Source organism: Panthera pardus, unplaced genomic scaffold (genome assembly GCF_024362965.1).
Source record: "Panthera pardus isolate Hobbes unplaced genomic scaffold, ASM2436296v1 HiC_scaffold_26, whole genome shotgun sequence".
Taxonomy (NCBI): domain Eukaryota; kingdom Metazoa; phylum Chordata; class Mammalia; order Carnivora; family Felidae; genus Panthera; species Panthera pardus.
The window spans coordinates 30301459-30323811 of NW_026526832.1; the positions used below are offsets into that span (position 1 = coordinate 30301459).

At 43.3% G+C, this 22353-nt stretch overlaps 2 long non-coding RNA genes across 2 annotated transcripts; one reads left to right on the plus strand and one right to left on the minus strand.

Moving 5' to 3' along the window:
* Window positions 1-3533: 3533 nt before the first annotated feature.
* LOC109266733 (uncharacterized) lies at window positions 3534-6516 on the minus strand. Its single transcript, XR_002079847.2, has 3 exons — window positions 5695-6516; window positions 5078-5206; window positions 3534-4069 (listed from the first exon to the last, which is right to left on the minus strand). It is a non-coding gene; the product is annotated as an uncharacterized LOC109266733 (long non-coding RNA).
* A 7872-nt stretch (window positions 6517-14388) lies between these two features.
* On the plus strand, window positions 14389-17449 carry LOC109268365 (uncharacterized). The gene is made up of 3 exons (XR_002080616.2): window positions 14389-14859; window positions 14993-15096; window positions 17112-17449. It is a non-coding gene; the product is annotated as an uncharacterized LOC109268365 (long non-coding RNA).
* Window positions 17450-22353: the final 4904 nt, after the last annotated feature.

Below are 22353 nucleotides of genomic sequence, written 5' to 3' on the forward strand. Positions count from 1 at the left end.
CAGAGTTTGGCAAGTTTGGCAATCTAAGGTACATGGTCAAAAATGGAAGTGGAACTGAAGAACATGGAGTCATTCCTTACGCCACCCACTCTGAGATGCCACTTTGCTGGCCCTTCCTCTTCACTCCTCCCACTTGCACTCAGCTTTCAACATCATTCACAACTCAGCAGTCCCCTTCCATTAGCATGTATGTGGGTGATCAGCTTTATTATTCTCTCCCCTTTTCTCTCCATTTACAGCTTATAACAGAATAAATAACAGAATATTGACTTCCAGCATACGAAGCTGTTGAATGCTAGTCTAGACCTTATTCTAAAATTTGCATGGCTACAAGTCATATGACAGTAGATACTCTTGACCTAGTCATGTAATTGGTACGAGGGATTCCTAGAGATCATAGTTGGTCTTTCCAGATTTTCTGATGTTTTGGGCATGCTGGTAAGTAGAGTAAGCATTGATCCAAGAACACTAAGATGCCAACCAGTGGTGTGATGAGGAATAGGAAGTGGCTGAGTCTGGGTGGTGTGGGCTCTAGAAAAATGATTTGCCTACAGAATCTATCCTCAAAAGCTATGTCCTGACAATACTTCAATAACTTTTATTGAGGGGCGTTCTATTTTGGAGGCCAGGGTTTTTGTCCAAGGAAGTCCAACCCATTGAGTGATCAGAGCCGCAATGCAGGCAGCAGAGCTTACTGGTTGTGTGAGGGAGGAAAAATGGGCCATTGTGTCAGGGGGTAATATGTCGATTTTAAATATGACATTAGTATCCAAGATGATGGGGGAAGGGACTTTCTCCCCCAGGGGAGGAACTGGCAGACGCTGGTCAGGTTTAAAGGCTTTAGCAGGGGACTTTCATCCTAGATGAGAAATAGGTACAATCCCACTGGGTTGCGCTGGGCCAGGAGGTGAATGGGACATGCAGGGTTCACCTGAAGCTCTCCAGATGCTAGGGACTCCTGACCCAAATGTTGCTGGAGGCTTTTCATGTACACCAAGTTTGGGACAGAATTAACAATAGATGCTGGCAGGAGACAGTTTGCAGGAGACTCTTCCATCTCATAATATATCAATTTTTACACATGTCCAGGATTCATGAGGGCTCGATTCAACTTTGTTTCTGCTACCTTTTTAACTAGACACCTTCTGACTTGGGGATTCGCAATAAACTAGCCTATTTTCATTTCCTTTGTTGTCATGCATGACACATATAAATGTAGATTGTTCAATACAGACACACCAGGTCTTGCCAACCAGATATGACTGAATTTTCAATCTTTAGTGGGGACTTGATTTTACTCCTATAACATTTTGAGAAGATATATAGGGTTAAAGAAGGATTTAAATATGGTCAAAGCCATAGTAGAGACTCTTCTAAGTTCAAAATAGTTTCCATTTAACCAGTAGCCCTTAAAATAGATAGCCCTGAGCCCATCTATGTTTTTCACTGAGGTGTATGCAATTTTATGCATACAGCTTAATGAATGTTTATAAATGTAAGCACCCTTGTTACTACCACCTACCATCTGTATCAAGATATGCACGTTTCCATCACCCTGGAAGGGTTCTTTATGCCCATTCTAAGTCAAGTTCCCCTTAGAAGTTAACACATATTCTGACATCTGTCTATATACTAGTTTTGCTTATTCTTGAACTTCATATAAATGGAATAACACGGTGTGTACTCTTTTGTGTCTAGCTTATTTTCAATGTGATATCATTGTGTTTAATCTATGTTTCTGTGTATATCAGTAGTTTATTCTTTTTTTGTTCATTTTTAAATGGTTGTACCATGCTTATTGTTTTTCATGTTAATGGACATTTAAATTGTTTATGGCTTTTTGGTGATATGAATAAAGATACTACAGACATTCTTCTATTGTTTTTTGGTGGATATGTGCACTCACTGATCTTGGGTATATGCCTAAAAATAGAATTGCTAGGTCATAGGACAGATGTAGGTTTACAGCTTTAGTAGGTAATGCAAAAGTATTTTCCCAAGGGGTGGACAGATTTACCCTCCCACCAGCAATGTGTGAAAGCTCCAATGCTTTACATCTTTGGTTACCATTTGATATTGTTGGTCTTTGGTATTTAGCCATTCTTGTAGGTGGGTAGTGATATATAGTTATGCTTTTAATTTGCATTCGCCTGATGACTAATGAGCTCTGGCCATTTGGATATTCTATTTTGTGAAGTATTTTCTCAAATTATTCTCAATTTTTAAAAATTGGACTCTCTGCCTTTTTTTTATTGATTTGTAGGAATTAATTGTATATCCTGGATATGAGTTTCATGTCAGATATATATTGTGACTCTCTTTTCCTCAGTATGTTGACTTACCACTTTCTTGATGTCTTTTGATGAACAATTCTTAATATAAAAAAGTCATGGTGGGGGTGCCTGGGTGGTTCAGTGGGTTAAGCGTCTGACTTCGGCTCAGATCATGATCTCACAGTCTGTGAGTTTGAGCCCTGTGTTGGGCTCTGTGCTGACAGCTCAGAGCCTGGAGCCTGCTTTGGATTCTGTGTCTCCCTTTCTCTCTAGCCCCCTGCTCCTTGCTCTCTCTCTTTCTGTCTCCCAAAAATAAACTTTAAAAATAAATTTTTAAAGTCATGGTTATATCACGTTTTCATTTCATGATTTATGCTTTTGGGGTCCTGTTTAAGAAATATTTGCTTAACATGGTCTTACAGACCACTTAATTATAGTGCATTTTCTGGAAATTGGGAATTATGATGAGGCTAAATTTCTATTCAGTAAAGATTAAACTTCTCAATTTGAAATAAATGTAATTTACCAAAAAAGTGCAAAAATGGTACCAAAACACCTATAACTCTTACCCAGTTTCTAATTATTTACATTCTAGCACATGTGTGTTTCTTCTGCCATTTTCTCTTCCTCTCTCTCTCTTTTTGTCTCCTTATGTTTACTTCAATGTGTATTTTATAGAAGACCAGTGTACTTTTCTATATAGCCATAGGGGAAAAAACTATTTAAATCAAGAATTTGATATATTGCTATCCAGTACACAGACCCTGTGAAAATTCTATCAATTGTCCAAATAATGAGACAATTCTAGCCAAACTAACAAACAAAACCCATTTTTCCTCTAGTCCAAGATACAAATCATGATCACAGGCTGCATTTACTTATGTCTTTAATCTCCTTCAATCTGGAGTAGTTCTTCAATCTTTTCTTTGTCTTTCATGGTGATATTTTGAAGACTAGAGACCAATTGTTTTGTACAGTTCCCCTCCCTTTACATTTGACATTTCCTTATAATTAATGGAGGTTATGCATTTTTGGCAAGACTATGACAGAAATAACATTGTGTCATTCTCTGTTCATCACAACAGAAGGCACGTGATATTTACCCTATCACTGATGATGTGAAATTAGATCATGTTGCTAAGGTGGTGCCTACCTGTTTTCTCCATCGTAAGTGCTGTAACCCAACTATAGAGGCATGATGGAATCCCACCCCAATTTTTTTCAGATATCAAGACTGAAGATGCCACACACACAACAAGAGGATAAGATGGTTTATTTCTTATATAACTGAGGTCTCTGTAGAGAGCAGAGCAGATTTCTCTGGTACATTCTATCTCTTACACTGCCCCGCAAAGAAGTTATTGACCTTTCCAGCACCCAATGTCTTTTTGGCATCTGGGGGTTCTCTTGGCAACATATTCCTTATTTCCAAATTGTACTTAAGTCAATTACTTCTGTTAGTTAGTATAAATTCATCCATACCTCTAATTCAAATCCCCAAATCACAGGAATTATTCTAGCTGTGTCATTTGAACTCCCTTTCCCAATGAGAAACATGGTTCCTATTTTCTTATTTGCTCATTTCCCTCTTTTATAATCAATATATTGACCCCTTTGGCTGCCTTCTCCGCCCAAGCCCCACAAGTTCTGGTCACTCCTTTAGTCTCAGTCACCTTCTTGGCCTGGGTCTTGTGTGCCTCAGTAGCCCTGGCTGCCTCTTTGACCCTGGCCTTGCCAAGCTTGGCAAACCTGGATGATTCATGGGAAGGAAAGGAATGGGAACTAATATGTAATTCCTAAAGAAAATAGAAAGAAGAAGACAAAAAAAAGGAAAAATCATTATAAGTCTTTTTGAGTTAGTGTTGAACTTAGTTTTTCTATGTTCACAATAATTTTAAAATTGGTTAAATAATCGGCTTTAATGAGTGATGAAACCCAGTCATTGTGTTGGACTTGAGAGAGGGAAAATGGAAGACCTGGCTTCAAATGTGCTCAGCATGAATTGAGGGGGAAAAATAAGATTTAGTAACCCTCTACTCAAGACCAAGAATGTTTTCATAATGTTTTTAGTGATTACCGATCGTAATAATCCTAATGTTTTTAGTGATTACCAATCCTAGTAATAATGCTCTAATATCATGAGAGCTATCATTTCCACTTAGTGATGACCTTGCTGAGCTCAATTAACCTGCCCTGAAAGATCACAGAGCGAATGTGTGACAGAGCTTGCATTTGAACCTCAGTGTGTCTGACTCTAAAGGTTAGCCTTTCCTCCCTGTTCCTACCATTTCTTACTTTAAAGGATTATATGTTTAACTGATAAGTAAATACAAGAGTTAAGGTGTTAATAATTCTGCTTTTATTGAAGACTGACGAAACCTCAATCTCTGGAGAAGGTCAGAACAAAGATGTGGCAATGATAGAAGGAACTGTTGTGTCTTTAACTTTCTTAGAGGTGTTTGGGGTCACCTTTGAGAAAAACTTTAGGGACTGCATTTCCTGGCAGGTAGGGAGAGAGGAATTACTCCTAGCCAAAGGCAGAGTCTTTGCCTGTGGAGATAAGGACTTTATTCCTTAACTGCATATTCTTCATAATAGGCTAGATTTTAATGCTAGAGCAATTTCCAATACCTGGGAAAGAATTGCTTGCTGTAAGCTGGCTGGATTCTGCCACCTGGGGTGTTTTTCCCATTAAAAAATTATTTTATATGTAACCTAATCATCCGGTTTCCAAAAACTGTTCCCAAAATTAGATTACATTTCATATTTAATACCAAAATTATGACCCCATGAAGACTTCTGACCTAATTGTCCTTCTTTATACTTTTCTCTTGTTCTTTCTGACGCTTCTCCAGGATGCCAACTCATCTGAACGTGTGTTCAGAATGGAGTCCCACATATTTTTCCACTTGGGGCTTACTTCCATCTCACCACTGTCAAATAAAAAACAAATCTGGACTTAGTAAAGAGAGACTTTATTTGAAAGGATTGTTTCAAGGATTATTTCCAGGATTCTTTCTCTGATCATGTGGTCGGAGAGTTCTACTATTGTAATAATAGATCAGCAAGGTTTATGATCAAGGTTTAGGCAGAGAGAGTTTTTTTCTTTTGAGGAAAATAAACAAGACCAGAAATACCCATGTGTGTGGAACAGGGATGAAAGGGTGGCTGATCACATCACAGAAAGTTATACTCTGAGGTCAGCCTGTCCTTGGGGAGTGGATGGGAATCAAGGAGAGGCTGGATGCTGGCTCAGGCTCAGGTCAGAATTCAGGGATTAGAGAGAAAAGAAACTTAACCAGAATTGGATTCATAAGCACTTTGTTCTGATTGTGGGGTAGGGGGCGGGGGGAGCAATCATCATAGGCAATCATGTATGAGACAAAGAATGGAAATGTGGAGGTTCTGTGTCTGGTCTTACCATATATAAACAAGGGAGCGTCTGCAAGTCTTACTTAGGTCATTTGGAGAAGGATGTTACTTTGCGGCAGGCTGTTTCCCAGAACACCAAAGAATGGGTGGGAGGTTTCTTAGCCGCAGCTGTTTTATAGGATGACAGTGCCAGGATAAAGTGCAGCTTTGTCGCCACATTTCTCACTGCTGTGGGATCACCTTGTTGCCAGACATACTTGTCTTCTATGGATGACAAGGCCTCCACCACTGCTCTAGGCTCCAGAACGGGATTCTCTTCTTCACCTTCCCAAGTATGGAGGAGAAAGTTCCACTGTTCCAACAGAGCACAGCCAAAATGGGGGAAGAAAGAAGGAAAGCACATCACAGGCAATTCCTCATAATAATCATGTTAGGTCATGCTTGTTTTCAGGTTCAAGTTCAAGCCCAGACTACACTTTGGCTAAAGGTACAAAAAGTGAGTCTTCATTTTCTTTCCCAGGATTAACCTTTTCACAGGATGGTACAGTGAGATGATTCGCTTACATAAAGTAAAAATCCAGCCTTACTTAGTGAGGGACCTTGACTTTGGATACCAAGTGGGGACAGGAAGACGATCATACCAACAGGGCTACATCTCGTAAAGCCACACATGAAGTCTAGGATGTCCAGTCAATATTGAGCCCAGTCTTGTTCTTTTTACAACACCTCCTTCCAGGATGAGACATAAAATATGGCAGCATATCCTTGCCCTTCTTGAACCCTTTTCACCTTAGCTTGCTTCTTCTGGTAACGTCTATCCAGAGAAGAATACACAAAACTTACCATGAATAGCAATTACTTTATAGGCATAGTCATCTAAATTCATCCAGAGGAAAAGAGCACTTATCTTCAAAGAAACGATGGACAAACATTTCTGCTCTCATCTGGCATCTTGCACCTGGGTAATTCCTGCTCATCTTTCAAGGCTCAGCTTAAATATTATTTTCTCAGGACAACTTCCCCAATTCCACATTTAGTGGTCCTCAGCTTACAGATTCTTAATAGCACTTTTTTTTTTTACTTCCTCATTGCCTTTAGGGCACTTTATATGTTATTCGTGTCATTTTTGCTTATTTTATCTGTCTCCTATGATACAGCCTGTGAACACCATGAGAAACGTATCTGACTTGTCACCACTCTTATTTGCCTGGTGTAGAGTTTCTGTCCATAAATATCTGAGTAAAAATTTATAGAGAAAAGCTTTACTGGGTCTAAGACTTCAGCATTAAAGTTGAGGATGACCTAATTATTCCTAAAAACAATAGGTAATGGGGCGCCTGGGTGGCTCAGTCGGTTAAGCGGCCGACTTCAGCTCAGGTCATGATCTCGCGGTCCGTGGGTTCGAGCCCCGCGTCGGGCTCTGTGCTGACAGCTCAGAGCCTGGAGCCTGTTTCGGATTCTGTGTCTCCCTCTCTCTGACCCTCCTCCGTTCATGCTTTGTCTCTCTCTGTCTCAAAAATAAATAAACGTTAAAAAAAATTTAAAAAAAAAATAAAAAATTAAAAAATTAAAAAAAAAAATAGGTAAGATTGCTTATCTTTGCATAAACCTATATGGCCCAGGTGCTGTGCCTTTCGTTTTGTTTTTGTTTTTATTTTTCTTTGTTCAGAAAGTCACAGCTTCCCTTGAAGGTAAATTGGAGTCTCCACTCTTGAGTGGTAGAGAAAATATGCAAGAACTTTTGAAATGGTAGTTTTTCTAACTTCTACACCCATCACGATTGTTAAAATAAGGGCTTAGTCACAGCCTGAGTCTGAGGTTACATATGTTATTTTCAGAATTAATGATGTATAGTGTAATTTGAGCTCTGAAAATGATAATACCTATATTCATCCTGTGATTTACCATTTTCAAAGCAATTTCACATTGGCTCATTTCATCCTCATGAGTACCTTTTGAGAAAAAAACAGTTTTTACACCCATTTTACAAGTGAAGAATCTGCAGTCCGTGTCTATTACTTGGCTTCCCCAAGACAGGCTGCTGAGAGCAAACTGGGGTCTAGCCCAGGCTTCCTGACCACATCTAATGCACCTGACACAACTCTCTCGTTGCTGAGTCAACAGCAAAGGGGACTTGGCCCATTTCTATCTTAGTTTCAAATAGATTGTGTGTCTTTGGCCTCCTTTTCCAAATGAGAGCCAGTTGGGTTTATCTCAAAGTGGATGCTGTTCTTTGGCACTGAGCCTTCTTTTTCAAAGGATATTCAGAGCTGGCAAGGATCTCACCAGTTACTCAGTCCAACGCAACATCCCCACCATGTGGCTGTCCAGCCTGAACTTGAATGTCTGACCTGACGGAGAACTCACTCCTATACACATTCACCTGTAAGTAGTTATGTTGGCTTTCAATTTAGGAGACCTTGAGAGAACTAGTGTAATCATCCTTACTTTACACAAGGTGCAACTGAGGCACACGACATTTAAGCAATTTGCTCAAGGTTGCGCATAGAGTAAATTGCAGACTCTAGATTTGACCCCCCGGCATGCTGACTCTTAGAGCCCCCCTGCTAAATAAGCACATATTCTGCCTCTGTACCTAATCAGTATCTCCCCCATTGCTTCAATGAAGGTTATAAACCTTCCAGGTATTCTGACGCCAATTTTAATGAACATGGAGGCATGTCTAAGTGATGGGGATTAAGGAGAGGAACACATTATTTAGAGATTTGGATTTTGGCTTGGTTGGAGAGCTTGGCTGTGGCAGGACAGGATTCATCACATCCAAAGGAAATGTGTTAGTGAAATATTTTCTTCTTTAAATGCTCCTGATCAGCCCATTGTGGTTATAGATATTACCCCTTCTGGTGTAAGGCAATGATTACGATCAGGGTAGAGATCTGGCTTCGTTGCAAACTCTGTTTAGATTCTAAGGCAGTTCCCACTCCTCACCACAACCCAGTTGCAATCTGCCATCTTTAAGACCGGGTGTGAGGTGGGACTGCCTAGCCATACAGTCTGGAGTGGACAAAGGACACATTTATGTTTCTCCATACCTGCGTTCAACTTAGCTCATGAGCCACCTATTTTTTTTTTCTAAGGCAAAAAACTCAACCTTGCAAATTAAGGTAAGTCAGTCATTTTTATTTAAAATTCAGGGGTGCCTGGACGGCTCCGTTGGCTGAGTATCTGGCTCTTGGTTTCAGCTCAGGTCATGATCTCACCATTTGAGCTCTAGCTGATGCACACTGACAGTGCAGAGCCTCTCTCTCTGCCCCCACCCCCTACTAGCACACACTATCTCTCTCTCTCTCTCGCTCTCTCAAATAAAACTTTAAAAAAATGAATAAAAAATAAAATCCAATCTCATTTAGGTAGCTACTACGTCAATTCCATTTCTCCCAGTCCCTCCCCTTTCCTTCTCTTCCACTGGGGAAGAATCAAGGTGCAAAAGTCTGTGCTAGCTCCAGGTTGGGGTGAGGTGGGGTGAGCATAGAACCTCAACCCATTATGTGTTCTTACAGGCCGCCGCTGTGGTTGTCTCATTCTTCCAGGTCTTGGTCGCACCCCTGTCCCTGCTGGGACTGTATCATCTGCTTGCGGACTCACCTATAGGTGCCTATAGATGTAACACACCCTGTCTCCTCCTTGTTCCAGCCTGGAGGGCTCTTCCTATTGGCTAGCACTCTCAGATACTCTTAGATGCTTCCATGACAGGGCTGTAGGACTCTCCACAGGGCCTTCTCTGGGTCTCCTTATAGCTGTTTCTGTTCCACCCTCTGGCTCTTTGTAAAGCAAAGAGCTCTCCCCCACAGCAAGAGAGATAAACCCTCTCTGCTTTGAGAGCCTCCAAAGTTATTTGAAGTTGTCAACCACCCTTCCCTCCCAAGGTTTTGACCCCAAAAGCGGAGCAAGAAGTGGTTTCCCAACCAACCTTCACACGTGCAGACACGTTTCTATCTCGTCCCAAAGCTTTCCCCATTACCCATGTTCAGTACACAACTTTACTTTCTTATTTCCTTGTCTAGTTGCTACACAGCTCTTAGGTCAGCCTTGCCTCTTCCTTCCTCCATAGTTGAAGCTGAACTCTACATTCCGAGCACTATAGTTCTTGAAGAGCTAAAATCAACAACAATGACAATGACAAAAGTCCTCTTCAGTTTTCAAAGTTGTTAAAATAGGATATTGAATGAGGCTTTTCCTATTGTCCTGGAATTTTGGCTGAAGCCCCAAACCGGGAACAGTAAGTACTGTGACATTCTAAATAGAGCACCAAGTTGCTGCCAGTTAGTACTTCCAGTGCTAGTGAAAAGGTTGCCAAACCAGGCTCCTGATCCCCCACCCTCCCCTCCCCAAACAACCTATGCAAACAGGAGACTGGCAATTCCAAGGGAATTGGTTACAGGACAAGAAAACTTTACAGTAGCAGTCATGTCTGAAGCTTTTACCTTTTCCTTGGGTTGGGAGCGGGAAGGGGTTCTCCAAGAGAATCATCCAGAGAGTTCTTTGAGGTCAGAAAGAAAGGGACTGGGACCACCCTCCCCAGGTGGATATTGCCGAGTTGCAAAAGTCACAGGTCACTGCAACGAAGCCCATCAGAGTGTAGCACTCACAGGTTACTCTTAAGGGAGCTTAATACGAGCGTCCTGGTAAACATAGAAATGCGTGCCTGCTTCTAGCCCAGAAGCAACAGGTCACTGGAGCCCCTGTGACAGCAGGGTGGGGAAACAGGGCATCCAGTGGCAGACTGCTTGCGCTCCTAGTGTTTAGTGCAGCAGGGTGTTTGAGAATGGCCCAAATGGATGGTGCAGAAAGTAGCTAAACTTGAACCATCTCTTAGCTATCCAATAGGGTATCTTTCAGGGGCAAGGGGAAGCCAACATCTGTGGGAGTGTTCCCAGGGACAGAAATTGAAAAGGGAGTGATTGGCTAATGGTCCAGTTGTCCATGTCAGGAATTTGTGCAGGGATGAAATTCACACAATGGATTCTGGACCCCTTGGAAGAATCAGCATGTGACACCTGTCTCATGGAGGACATCACTAGTCAGCATAACTACAGAGGGCCACTAGAACCATACCTAATAAATGAGAAGAATGTTTGCCCCTTTCCTGTATATTCCTACTCTTCTTTCAGTAAGAGCCTCAATGGGAAGAGGGAGGTGTCCAAGGTGTCTAGGTCTCCAGGCTGGGTTAGGGATGGCCTGAGTATAAAGCTTTCTCTGGATGAGGCAAAGTACCTTTTGCTGTATGCTCGAAGGGACATCTGTAGTACCAAAAAGGGAGCACTAGTCTTGAAAACAGGACCTGCTCTTAAAACCAAGAGTGGCCATAAAGTCATAGATCTGCTTGAGTTGTCATCAAAGAGCAGAAATACATCTGGAAAGGAATACAACGTTTTCCTACAGGCTGAGCAACAGTGAGTGAGTTACTGAGTTAGTTACTGCCTCTGTGCCAAGACCGGGTTAGGAGATCAAGGGTTTAAAAGGTGGTTCTCGCTGGAGTCTTTTGCGACCTCCCTTTTTTATGGTTGTTAGTCTTACCCTCAAACAGTTTAATGGTAGAGTGGTGGCAGGTAAGGAAAAATTACAACGCAGGAAAATATATCAGTTAATATTTAAAACAATCTTTCCCCTCTATGGGAAAAATGGTCTGGATGCTATCAAGATTTTTTTTTTTGAGTTTTATTTATTTATTCTGAGAGAGAGAGAGCGAGCATGTGGGAGGGGCAGAGAGAGAGGGAGACACAGAATCCGAAGCAGGCTCCAGGCTCCGAGCGGTCAGCACAGAGCCCGACGTGGGGCTCAAACTCACCAACCATGAGATCATAACCTGAGCCAAAATCAAGAGCCAGTCGCTTAACTGACTGAGCCACTCAGGTGCCCCAAGATATATATATATATATTTTTTTTTTTTTTTTTTTTTTTTTTTAAATTCTAGCTTCTTTTCATGATGGTGTTGTTGCTTCCTTAGATAGGAGTAGGGGGTGAGAAAATTATTTTTCTTAAGATATCTTTATTTTTGGTTCTTTTTTTTTTTTTTTTTTGTCCTTCTAACAAATTGATTCCAGATTATTTCACTGTGTACATAGTTTGCAGAGAGCCAGGCTTATGGCACTGCCTCTTCAGACCCTGACCCTATATCCCAGACGTGTATTCTCTGCTCTTTAGGTAGTGGCAACAGTATTTTAACAAGCCTCCTACCCCACTCCTAGGTTTGTTCCCTCTAAAACATTTTCCACATTACTGCCAGAGAAATTGTCAAAACTTTATCCAATCCTCAGTCCTGTGTTTAAAACCCATCAATGACTTTCCATTGCCAGAGAAAACTTACTTTTATTCTGCAATAGTCTTTATGTTCCAGCACTCATCCAATCTCTTTTTCCTTCTTGTCTGTATCTTTGCTCATCCCCATTGAACTCCTTATTGCCTTCCACAAACATCATAGGTTTTGCTCCCTAAGGACCTAACCTGTCTCCTTGCCATTCCCTGTCTCCCCCCAGCCCCCCACCACCCAACAGGCACCACCCACCACTTTCCTCCTCTTATGTGCCAATACCTGGCGAACCTTCAGTCTTCCTGCAAGAACACGTCTTTGCAAATCTTTGGGCAGCGTTGTTTATCCTCCCTGCGTACTCTCCTCATGTCTATTATGGTTCTTTCTGTAATAGCCTTTTCTCTTTGCTGTATTTCTCTTCCACGAATATTTGCACATTAAGGGAAAATGGAGGGTATTTTCCATGACTTTATTCCCATAGACTGGCGCACCCTGATTGGAGAATAACAGAATGAAAATCATTTTAGATCTTTTATGGTTCCTCTCTTTTTTCAGATGTATTCAGTAAAGTGGGATATAGACTACCTCAATTCCTTGAGAGAACGAGATGTGCTATACCCTTCCACAGTGAATGTACTTAACTTCCGAGGTTCCTGTGGTTTGCTTAGTGAGTTCTGTGAGTTTTTAAGCTGAGGACAGCACCAGACGAAATGAGGCCAGATTGAAAGAAATCTGTCATAGGACCAGGAAGAATTTAAATGAAGTACTTTTAAAAGCAGATTAGTGCTCCCATCCGCTGGCTATTAATGTCTCTCATTCCTTCCTGGAATTACTCTAGAAGACTGAGAGAAGTGTGAGAGAGAAAAGCAGAGGAACACTTCTTGCTATAACTTTCTTTTGTCCCACATCTGGTGACTGACAAGGACAGGATGGGCAGACTGTCTTTCTTGCCCAGAGCCATTTTAATCCATCATCATATTGAAGACGCTTCAGAATGAGAAGTGACAGCCCCCACCTCGCAAGGGCTCTGCTGGGGAAATACCTCTGCACCCGAGGCCCCAGAGGGTTGTCCAGACATGATGGGCCGCAGCTTCTGAGACCATGCAGGGAGGGGCGACAGCCACGGGGATGAGCAGGAGCCTTGCTGGAGGAGCTGTGGCCAAGGAGGATGAAGGCCATTGAGTGGAGCGGTATCCGTGAGAAGCCACTGTAGGACAGTGTTCCCAGGCTGATCTCGTAGCTGGAAGGAGCTCACCAACTTTGCAAAGTGAGCGACTCCTTTTCCTGCAGCTCACCCCAGCTTCTCCTCAAGCAAGAGGAACATCAGATTGATCTTTCTCCTGTGTACCTCGCTGTTTTTGGTCTCCGGCAGGTCTAAATCCGGTTCCATCTCCCTTCATTTCCTTTCCCGCAGCATGGGTTTACCAAAATTAAGTTTTGCTGACTAACAATTCTCTAAGGCCTGATTTCACTATTATCTAAATAAGAACACTCGGTCTGATTCATCCTGGATTCAGACTCTAAATGTGCCTTTAGAAGAAGTAACATTTATTTTGAGCTGACGGAAGTGGGAGATTGGCCTTGCCTTCCCCCTGCGATCAGTATTAGCTTTAGTCCCCGATTTACAAATGTTTGGGTCCTGTCAGGCAACACAAACATTTCAACATCAAAAGGCTGCTGGCCTTGAGATTTGGCCCTTCCAACTGGCAGGAACGACTCAGAGGCAGTGCTTTTAAAATGTTGTATAAAATGTATATATATTTATATAGATTTTTTCTTTCCCCCAACAACTGATAACCTTTCTTGTACCAAAAATTGCTAGATTTGATGCAATTTGGTATGGTCTGCAGCACCGTTGGAAGGAGATTACAGCAGGGGCATTTGTGCCTTGGAACTTCTCTTCACAGTAACAGAAGTAGGAGAGAGAGAGAGATCATCCTTGGAAGAGATTTCGTGTGGTGACAGCAGAAGAGGGGAAGCCAGAGGATTCAAACGTTTCATCAACATTCTCTGAAGACAGACACTTTTGATTTCATAACGTATGTTCAGTCTCAGAGATTTCAAGTCTAGGCTCTCTTAGTCAAGAAACAAAAAGAGTTTGGGGCACCTGGGTGGCTCTTTAGGTTAAACATCCCTACTCTTGACTTTGGCTCAGGTCATGATCTCATGGTCCCTGGGACTGAGCCCTGCGTTGGGCTCTGCGCTGATAATGTAGAACCTGCTTGGGATTCTCTTTCTCCCTCTACCTCCGCCCTTCCCCCATCCTCTCAAAATAAATAAATCTAATTTTAGCTGCAAAAGAGGAGGCGAGGAAGCACTAAATTTCCCTGTCATTAGCTGTCATACTAATATCCTAGGGCTGCTATAAGGAATTAATTTCCAAGGGCTGCTGTAAAAACAACAGAAATTTATTCTCTTCCTGTTCTGGAGGCTAGAAGTCCTAAGTTAAGTTAGTGGGGCCATGCTCCCTCTGAGACTCTAGGTAGAATCTTTCCTTGCTTCTACCTAGTTTCTGATGGTAGCCGGAAATCATGGGTGCTCCTTGGCTTGCAGCTGTATCATTTATATCTCTGCTCTGTCCCTCCATGGTGTCCTCCCTGTGTGTATGTCTTCATATCGTCCCTTTTCTTATAAGTGCATGGGTCATATTGGGTTAAGGGCCACCTTTCTCTACTATGACCTCATCTTAACTAACTGTACCTGCAATGACCTTATTTCCAAATAAGGTCACTTTCTGAGATACAGGGGGTTAGAACCCAACATATCTTTCTGGAACACAAAATTCCATCCATGGTAGCTCTCTAGGAAGTTTGAGAGGTTGGGCTTATGAAATTCAATGGCAGCTGGCCATTGTGAGGTCATCGAATCAAGCACTTCTTGCTCCGCACCTGCCCTGCAGCAGCCCACTCCCAGACATCTGCGAACTGTGGTCATCCATCCCAGGTTGGAATGCTTCTCCATGGTGCACGTACTTCTGCAGGATCCTAGTTTTGTTGTGGGAGATAGAGAGGCAACATGGAGAGAGGAGGTGTCCTCAGAAATGTGTGCATAACACAAATCACCCAACTTGCTGCAGGTTCAGATTCCTGGGACTCAAGCTCTAGAGATGCTGTTGGCCATTCAATCATAGGTGTTCAAGTGGCTACATTTTGAGAAACACTTACACAGAGAAGAGTCCAGGTAAATTTAATTTGAATTTTGAGTGAGCTAAATCCTGACTAGCTGTATGGCTGTGAGCAGAAATAAAGCTGTTAAAGCCTTGGCTTTTCCCTCCTTAATCTGGAGAGATGATTAACAACACATACTGTAGGTGACTATTTTAAGAATTAGAGATACTTTGGTATACCCAGGTAACTACAGCCCCACAGTTTCATGGGGGAGAATAGAGAGCCTTGTCTGGCCTCATTCAGAGGTGCCCTCCTCCTTCCTGGAGTCTGCCTGTGAGTCCTGGGGCTGTTTCCTGTATAACCTGGGGTATTTTTAATTTTTTTTTTAGCCTTTATTTTTTAGAGAGAGAGAGCAAGCAGAGGAGGGGTAGAGAGAGGGAGACACAGAATCTGAAGCAGGCTCCAGGCTCTGAGCTGTCAGCACAGGGCCCGAGCACAGGGGCTCGAACTCACGGACCATGAGATCATGACCTGAGCCGAAGTCGGCCGCTCAACCGACTGAGCCACCCAGGCACCCCTAACTTGGGCTATTTTAAGCACCTGTGCAGTTCTCTTCTGTGGTCCAGTGTCATGAGCCTTCCCCATCATTGTTTGCTGTTGGTCAGCTTGGGCAGAAACTCTGACCAATGCCATCAGAAGAGCTGCTGAGATTAGCCCCTGCCCATTTGGTGGACCCAGACTCCTATTAACCCCTCAAGTCCCCTGGGAATTTTTTATCACCACTGACTCTGCCATGGAGACCTTCCTGGGTTTTTGATATGCTTCCCTTAGTGGCCCATCTCTCCTGGATATAGCTCCCAGCTCTGGATTCTCATTGCCCAGCATTCATTCTGGACCTTGCCCCTGAGCTGCTGTCTATCACTGGTTGGAATCCAGGTCTTTTTATGGGTGTTTTCAGACTGTTCTAGGTAGAAAATTCCCTTTTAATTTTGCAGGGTTTTGTTATTTCTGCCCAGGTTATTTCTGCCCATTGTTTATTTCTCTCTAGAGGCCTGGCACATCATCCCTGTGGCCCAATATCATAAGGATCTTCTTTTGAGACCGAAGACCTGTTTGTAAATTTCTGCACCCCAAATGTGATACAGTGCATATTCCTGGCAAATTCTTCTGCTCATATGAATCCAGTCTTTTAAATTTTTTTTTTTTAACGTTTTATTTATTTTTGAGACAGAGAGAGACAGAGCATGAACGGGGCAGGGGCAGAGAGAGAGGGAGACACAGAATCAGAAGCAGGCTCCAGGCTCTGAGCCATCAGGCCAGAGCCCGACGCGGGGCTCGAACCCACAGACTGCGAGATCGTGACCCGAGCTGAAGTCGGACGCCCAACCGACTGAGCCGCCCAGGCGCCCCGAATCCAGTCTTTTAAAAACCTGGTACCAGAGGGACGCCTGGGTGGCTCAGTTGGCTAAGCAGCCGCCTCTTGATTTCAGCTCAAGTCATGACCTCATGGTTTGTGGGATCAAGCCCTGCATCAGGCTCTGTGCTGACACCACGGAGCCTGCTTGGGGTTCTCTCTCTCCCTTTCTCTCTGCTCCTCCCCCACTCATATTTGCGCTCTCTCACTGTCTCTCTCTCTCAAAATAAGTAAACATTTTAAAAACAATAAATAAAAAAAAAATAAAAACTTCATACCATGGTCTGACACCTACTTAAAACTGTAGGTAAATGAATTCCTTTCTCTAATCCAGCTGAGGCCCTGATTTCTACGTGTCATGTAATTAGGTTCCTGATGTATAGTAGGTCCTCAATACATGGCAACTGCATTGATTTTACTATATATAGTTACCTCAATTTAAAAAAAAATTCTTTCTTATATAAAGCCAAAGTTTTATCCCCTAAACTTTATGCTGTTCTCTAAGTTATACAGAATAAGCTATTCTCTCTTACCAGTAAAGTTTAGGCTCCTAAATCTGACTGAATTCTATAATGATTTTATTATGGAAGAAATCCAGAAATTCATAAGCATTGAGTATACCCAGTGCTACAGTGACATTTCCTTTCCTTTACATTCCTCCCTTGCCATGTTAGGTCAAGGTCAGATTTTGTTCTTTCAAGGGCTCCATGACCAGGAAGTTGTCTGATCACCAAGCGGGGAGGAGGAGTCTGAGAGAACCTAGTCCAGGATCCTGCAGTGTGGTATTCCTCCAACTTTATAGGGATCCCCGTCGTTTAGAGGGCATGGGAAAACAATTGCCTGGACCTTGCTCCCAGAGTTTCAAGTTCATCACGTGTGAGTGGGGCCTGAGATGCATATCTGAGAAATACGCATTTCTAAGATATTCCCAGTGTGGTGTGCCCTGAACATCCCTGCTCTAGGGGAAGCTCTTCCTGCCCTCAGATCCTTTACCAGCTGCTCTGCTCTCCTAGGTGCCAACAAGTCATGGCTGACCCTTCTGTTGCCCTTAGCCTAACACAAACACCTACCTCCAGGTGGGTGGAATACCTGTTGTGGTTTGTGGTCAGGCGCTTCCATGTGGAGCCAGACCAAAGCCCATCTCCCATGGAACCCATATCGTTGCTGAGCTGTTTCTCCTGCCCTGCTTCCCTCACTCCCTTCTCCTCAGAGCCTCTCCCCACAATCACTTAACAAGAACGCTATTTTCTTCCTCTGCTCCTAGAGAATCCAACCTAAGATGAATCCTATTCATATTTTTGTCCAAATCATCTTTTTTTTTTAACATTTATTTATTTATTTATTTATTTATTTATTTATTTATTTTTGAGACAGAGAGAGACACAGCATGAACGGGGGAGGGGCAGAGACAGAGGGAGACACAGAATCGGAAGCAAGCTCCAGGCTCTGAGCTGTCAGCCCAGAGCCCGACGCAGGGCTCGAACTCGCGGACCGCGAGATCGTGACCTGAGCTGAAGTCGGACGCTTAACCGACTGAGACACCCAGGCGCCCCCAAATCATCTTAATATGTATAAAGCACCAATTATGCACTGGTGCTGTGTATAGAGGCACGTTAAAAAAAATACACTTCCAGCCCCATCCTGGTCACCGCATGTACCCCTGCCCTATAATCAGAGTCCGAAATGTGTCACTGCATTCTGCATCCTAGAATCCTGCCTCCATTTTGCAAGAGTGACATTGCCCCTTAAGATACTGAATTGGCAAACCTGATGGATGCAGGCCCTCTCCTACCTTATGATCATCCGGGCCACCACACTGCCTACGGAATGACACCCAGACTTCCTGGTTAGAGATTAAAAACTCTAGAAACTGCTCCAACTAGTTTGCTAATGCTCCCGGGGCATCTGCGTGATTGCCTCACCCAAGCCAGCATACTTACTGTATGTGTTGTGTTCAGCTGGGCTCAGACACCTCTTTCTTTTCACGGACGCTTTCAAAGGAGCTTTTCATGACTTTTCGGTCTGATGGAGTCCCCGTTCCGTGTTTTCTTAACAAACTCTGTGTGCTTCTTTGAGAGTGTTTGTTTGCTTCCTCCAACCCCCAACACCTACACAAAGCTTCATAGCACTGTCTTTTTCTCCTGAGTACCCAGAAACTGACTCACTGTAGGCACTCAATTATTCAGATTTGCTTCTGCTTTCCTACTTATGAGCTGTATAATTTGAAGCAAGATAGTTATTCTCTCCTATCTTGAGTTACCTCATCCGTGAAGTGGGACAGATAATATAGTAGATCTGTGAGTAATGCAAGTGGAAGTGTCTAGCACAATGCCTCTGAAGATCACAAACACAGTAATGTCACCTCCCCTCTGTCAACACCCATCAAACCGTATTCCCTTCTGAGGTTCTCTGCACTTTTCTAAGTCTTATCCTCCCTTCCTGGCCTAGGCTTCCCTGCCCTCAGAAATCTTTCCCATTTTGGTCTCTGACGGTCGGTGCCTGTGAGGGTGAATATGGAGACCACCTAAGAAAGTGGTGGCTGGTTACGGCCTATGGTCAACAGCAAAGGGTGTATCTTAGCCCTTCTTCCCCTTCATCACTGCATGGATTCTCCCCCCAGCCAGGAGCTCAGGGCCCCCTGCTGCATGGTATGAAAATAAGGCAGGAGAAAATGTTCATTTTCATATCTTGCTCTGCCTCTGCCAGGTCGAGTGATGATGGATAAGTTATTTTCTGGCTCTGATGGGCTTGTAAAATGTGGGTGGGAGCGGGGAACATCTCCCACGATGGTTTGAAAGCAAAATGGGAGAGCCTGTATGAAAATTTCTGACACGAAGCCGGCTTATAATTGTGGGTGCCATCTACATTAATGATTGATAAATGCAGTTGCCTGTGCAAGAGATGAGGCCCTGAACTAAGTCCACAGCGATGGAGATAGGGAAAGTTAGATTCCACTGACTTTGGCAATGAAATTATGTCCGTATAGCTCAAATATATGCTCAGTGAATAAAACAGACTCAAACGTGCAGAGAGAGTACTTGGAAATGTGCAAAGGCACTAAAATCTCCATCTTTTTAGAGTTGGGCTAAGGGATGAGTAGTTTAAAACCTCTGAACTATTTACTTGATCTGGTCTTTCAACCACATAGGCTTTCAGCACACCTCTGCTGTGCAGATTGGCGCAGGAAGTCTTCATAGGCTCTTAATCAAAGCTCGTAATTAATTTGCCTAAAAAGAAAGAATGTGCTGTGGCGCTGAAAGCTGGATTATAATCCTGGAGTAGGTGGGAGGAAAGTTTTTTCCCATGGAAACTGCATTTTTTAAAAATAATGAAGTTGAATCGAACCATGGCAATGATTGTGATTTTGGAAGTCTGAAGACATAAGGCCTGGCATCGACATTGGTTATGGAAAGGCGGCAGAAGGAAAGGACAGGAACACATGGTTTGGGCTGGGAACGATCTGAGTCTGAGTCCGCGTTTTGCTACTGGTTGTGCAAAACTGGGCAAGTGACTTCTGCATTTTGGTTTTCTTGAAGACTGAGATTGTCATTATTTAAAGTTTTTGTGTTAAATGTTTCACATAAAGTAAACGTAATGCTTTCAACTTGTGGCGGATACTTCAAATAGTGGAGATCAGGGTCAAAGAATACGATTGGATGGTAAAGCCAACTAAAGCCACCCAGCTTAAATACTGGCCTTGGGAAATTTTTATTCCCACGATCTTTTGAATTCTGGCAAATTATAAAGTACCTTATAAACTTAAGATAATTCTATTGCGGTGAATCCATTAAATGAAGTAAAAGGAGAGAGAATTCTAGACTGAATGTAGGACAGAGCACTCTCAGTTGTTAAACAGGGAGCCATTAGACTGGGGTGGCTCTAATACCTTGGCGGCTTATATAAGCAAACTGACACCTGAGACTGAGTCAATGCACTCAAAGCTGATATAGAAACGTAAGAACAGGCAACCACAAATAACCAACTAAACTTTCCCAGGTAAGACAGCTGCTTATGCTTCAACCAGTCGTAAAATTTATTTGCTTTGCTTCCAGGTCTTCCCCATAAAACACTGACCCTGGAACCTGTTGGTGAGGTGCTTTCAATCACCTTGGGTTCAGCATTACCTGATTTGAACCCACGTACGCTCAAACTCGTTTGGTGAGATGCTGTGCGAGGTGTGGGGGCGGGGGTAGTGAAGATGTTGGCATTTCGATTTACGATTTACGTATATTGAAGGTACTTGGCTTAACTTCCGAGGACAAGATCTCAACATCACATCCCGTGTCCCAGCTCCCCGCTATGCGGCATAAACTCACAGCATGGAAAAGTGGGGAAAAGAAATTGTTCTTAAAGCGCTCATGCCTGCTTCCGCTCTTCTCCACTTGCCTCTTTGTAATCCTTCAGACATGTAATTTGCTTCCAGCAAAATCAAGTATTCCAGTAGCATCCAGTCATGGTGCTGGATGCCAGGAATAAAATAATCAATGAACCTAGGAGGGACAGCTCACTTTGGTGGAGGAAACAAATATAGACAAAATATTAAAATAGAGTCATGTAAAAACACAACATGTAGATGAAAAGGTGTAAATAGATGTGTAGAGGAGGGTGCCTGTGGATAATAAAGAAGACTTCAAAACAGGAAGTGGTCCTTTCATGAAAGTAGAGACCAAGTAGAATTTCCCAGTTGGATGAGCGAATCAGTAATCCTGGGAACGATGATGACGTGAGCATAAAAGTCATGAAGACCATAGACTTTCGATTTTCTTGAGTGTTGGGTGACTCTGTGGGAGAAATAAAGGATAAGGCTGAAAATGTATTTAGGGATTAGCTCCTGAGTGCGACCGCGTCTCACGAGACACATTTCAGAGCCATGGAAAAACTTCGGGCAGGTGTATGAATACTGATTACGCTTCACACCTCCTGCCAGGAGGCTGATGCAGAGCTCACTCCAGTTCCCAGAGCTGTGACAGCAGGAGGCGCTCCAGCTTTCACCTCCTCTTCCTCACTGTCCCCAACTCATCTGCTGGCCTGAACCCCCAGACCACTCTGTTCCCACATCACCTTTTAGAATTTCTCTGGTTTCGAAGTATACAAGGGGATGGATCAGGCAGGTGCACTAGAAGAAATCCTACTACACAGAAGTCTTCAGAGAAGCCACAGAAAACAGGCAACTGGGTCTGGGGAAATAGACGAACGGGTGATGGGGAATATTCAGGAGACACAAGTGACACTCAGTTGTAACTACGTGTGGGTTGCAAAGAAGATGGGACTTCATGACCTGGATCCCTGGGAGAAAATGATGACACTAAATGAGACAGGGCATCAATAGACCTGCTTTTTAAAAATTCTTTATTGTTATTTATTTTCTCTGTCGTCTCAGACTTGTCAGCATCTGTTTTCCCTCTTGAGTCCTGGTACTCAGTGAATGAAAACACATGGCAGCCACACTTTCCAATGGAGCCGCTACACTCACTGTGGGCAGGACTCACGGGTATCCGTGAGTATCCACGGGTCCTTGTCACAAAGCTGACTTTCCTTTCACCTGGTACATTTGGGCAGGTGCGGGGAGGCCTGCCTGAGCCAGGGGGAGGCGGCACTCTGACTTCTAGCCCACTTCGTTGGCCGGTGGCTTACTTGCTGCCACCATGTGGCATGTCACAGCTGCTGTTGTCCGGATACTTCTGTCTCCTGAAGCGCTGGAGGGGGTTCTCTGGTCAAGGGAGTGTGACTGCCAAGCACTCCCGCCTCAGGCTCTTTACTCATGAGGTGGATGGAGCCGTTCTCAGGTGCCTTACAACCAGTTATAAATTATTTTCAGCGAGCTAAGGTCAAAGGCATGGAGAGAATAGAAAGTGACAACACTGAAGATTTATATGACCCCTCTCCTACAAGGAGACCAAGCGCTTCAAATATATG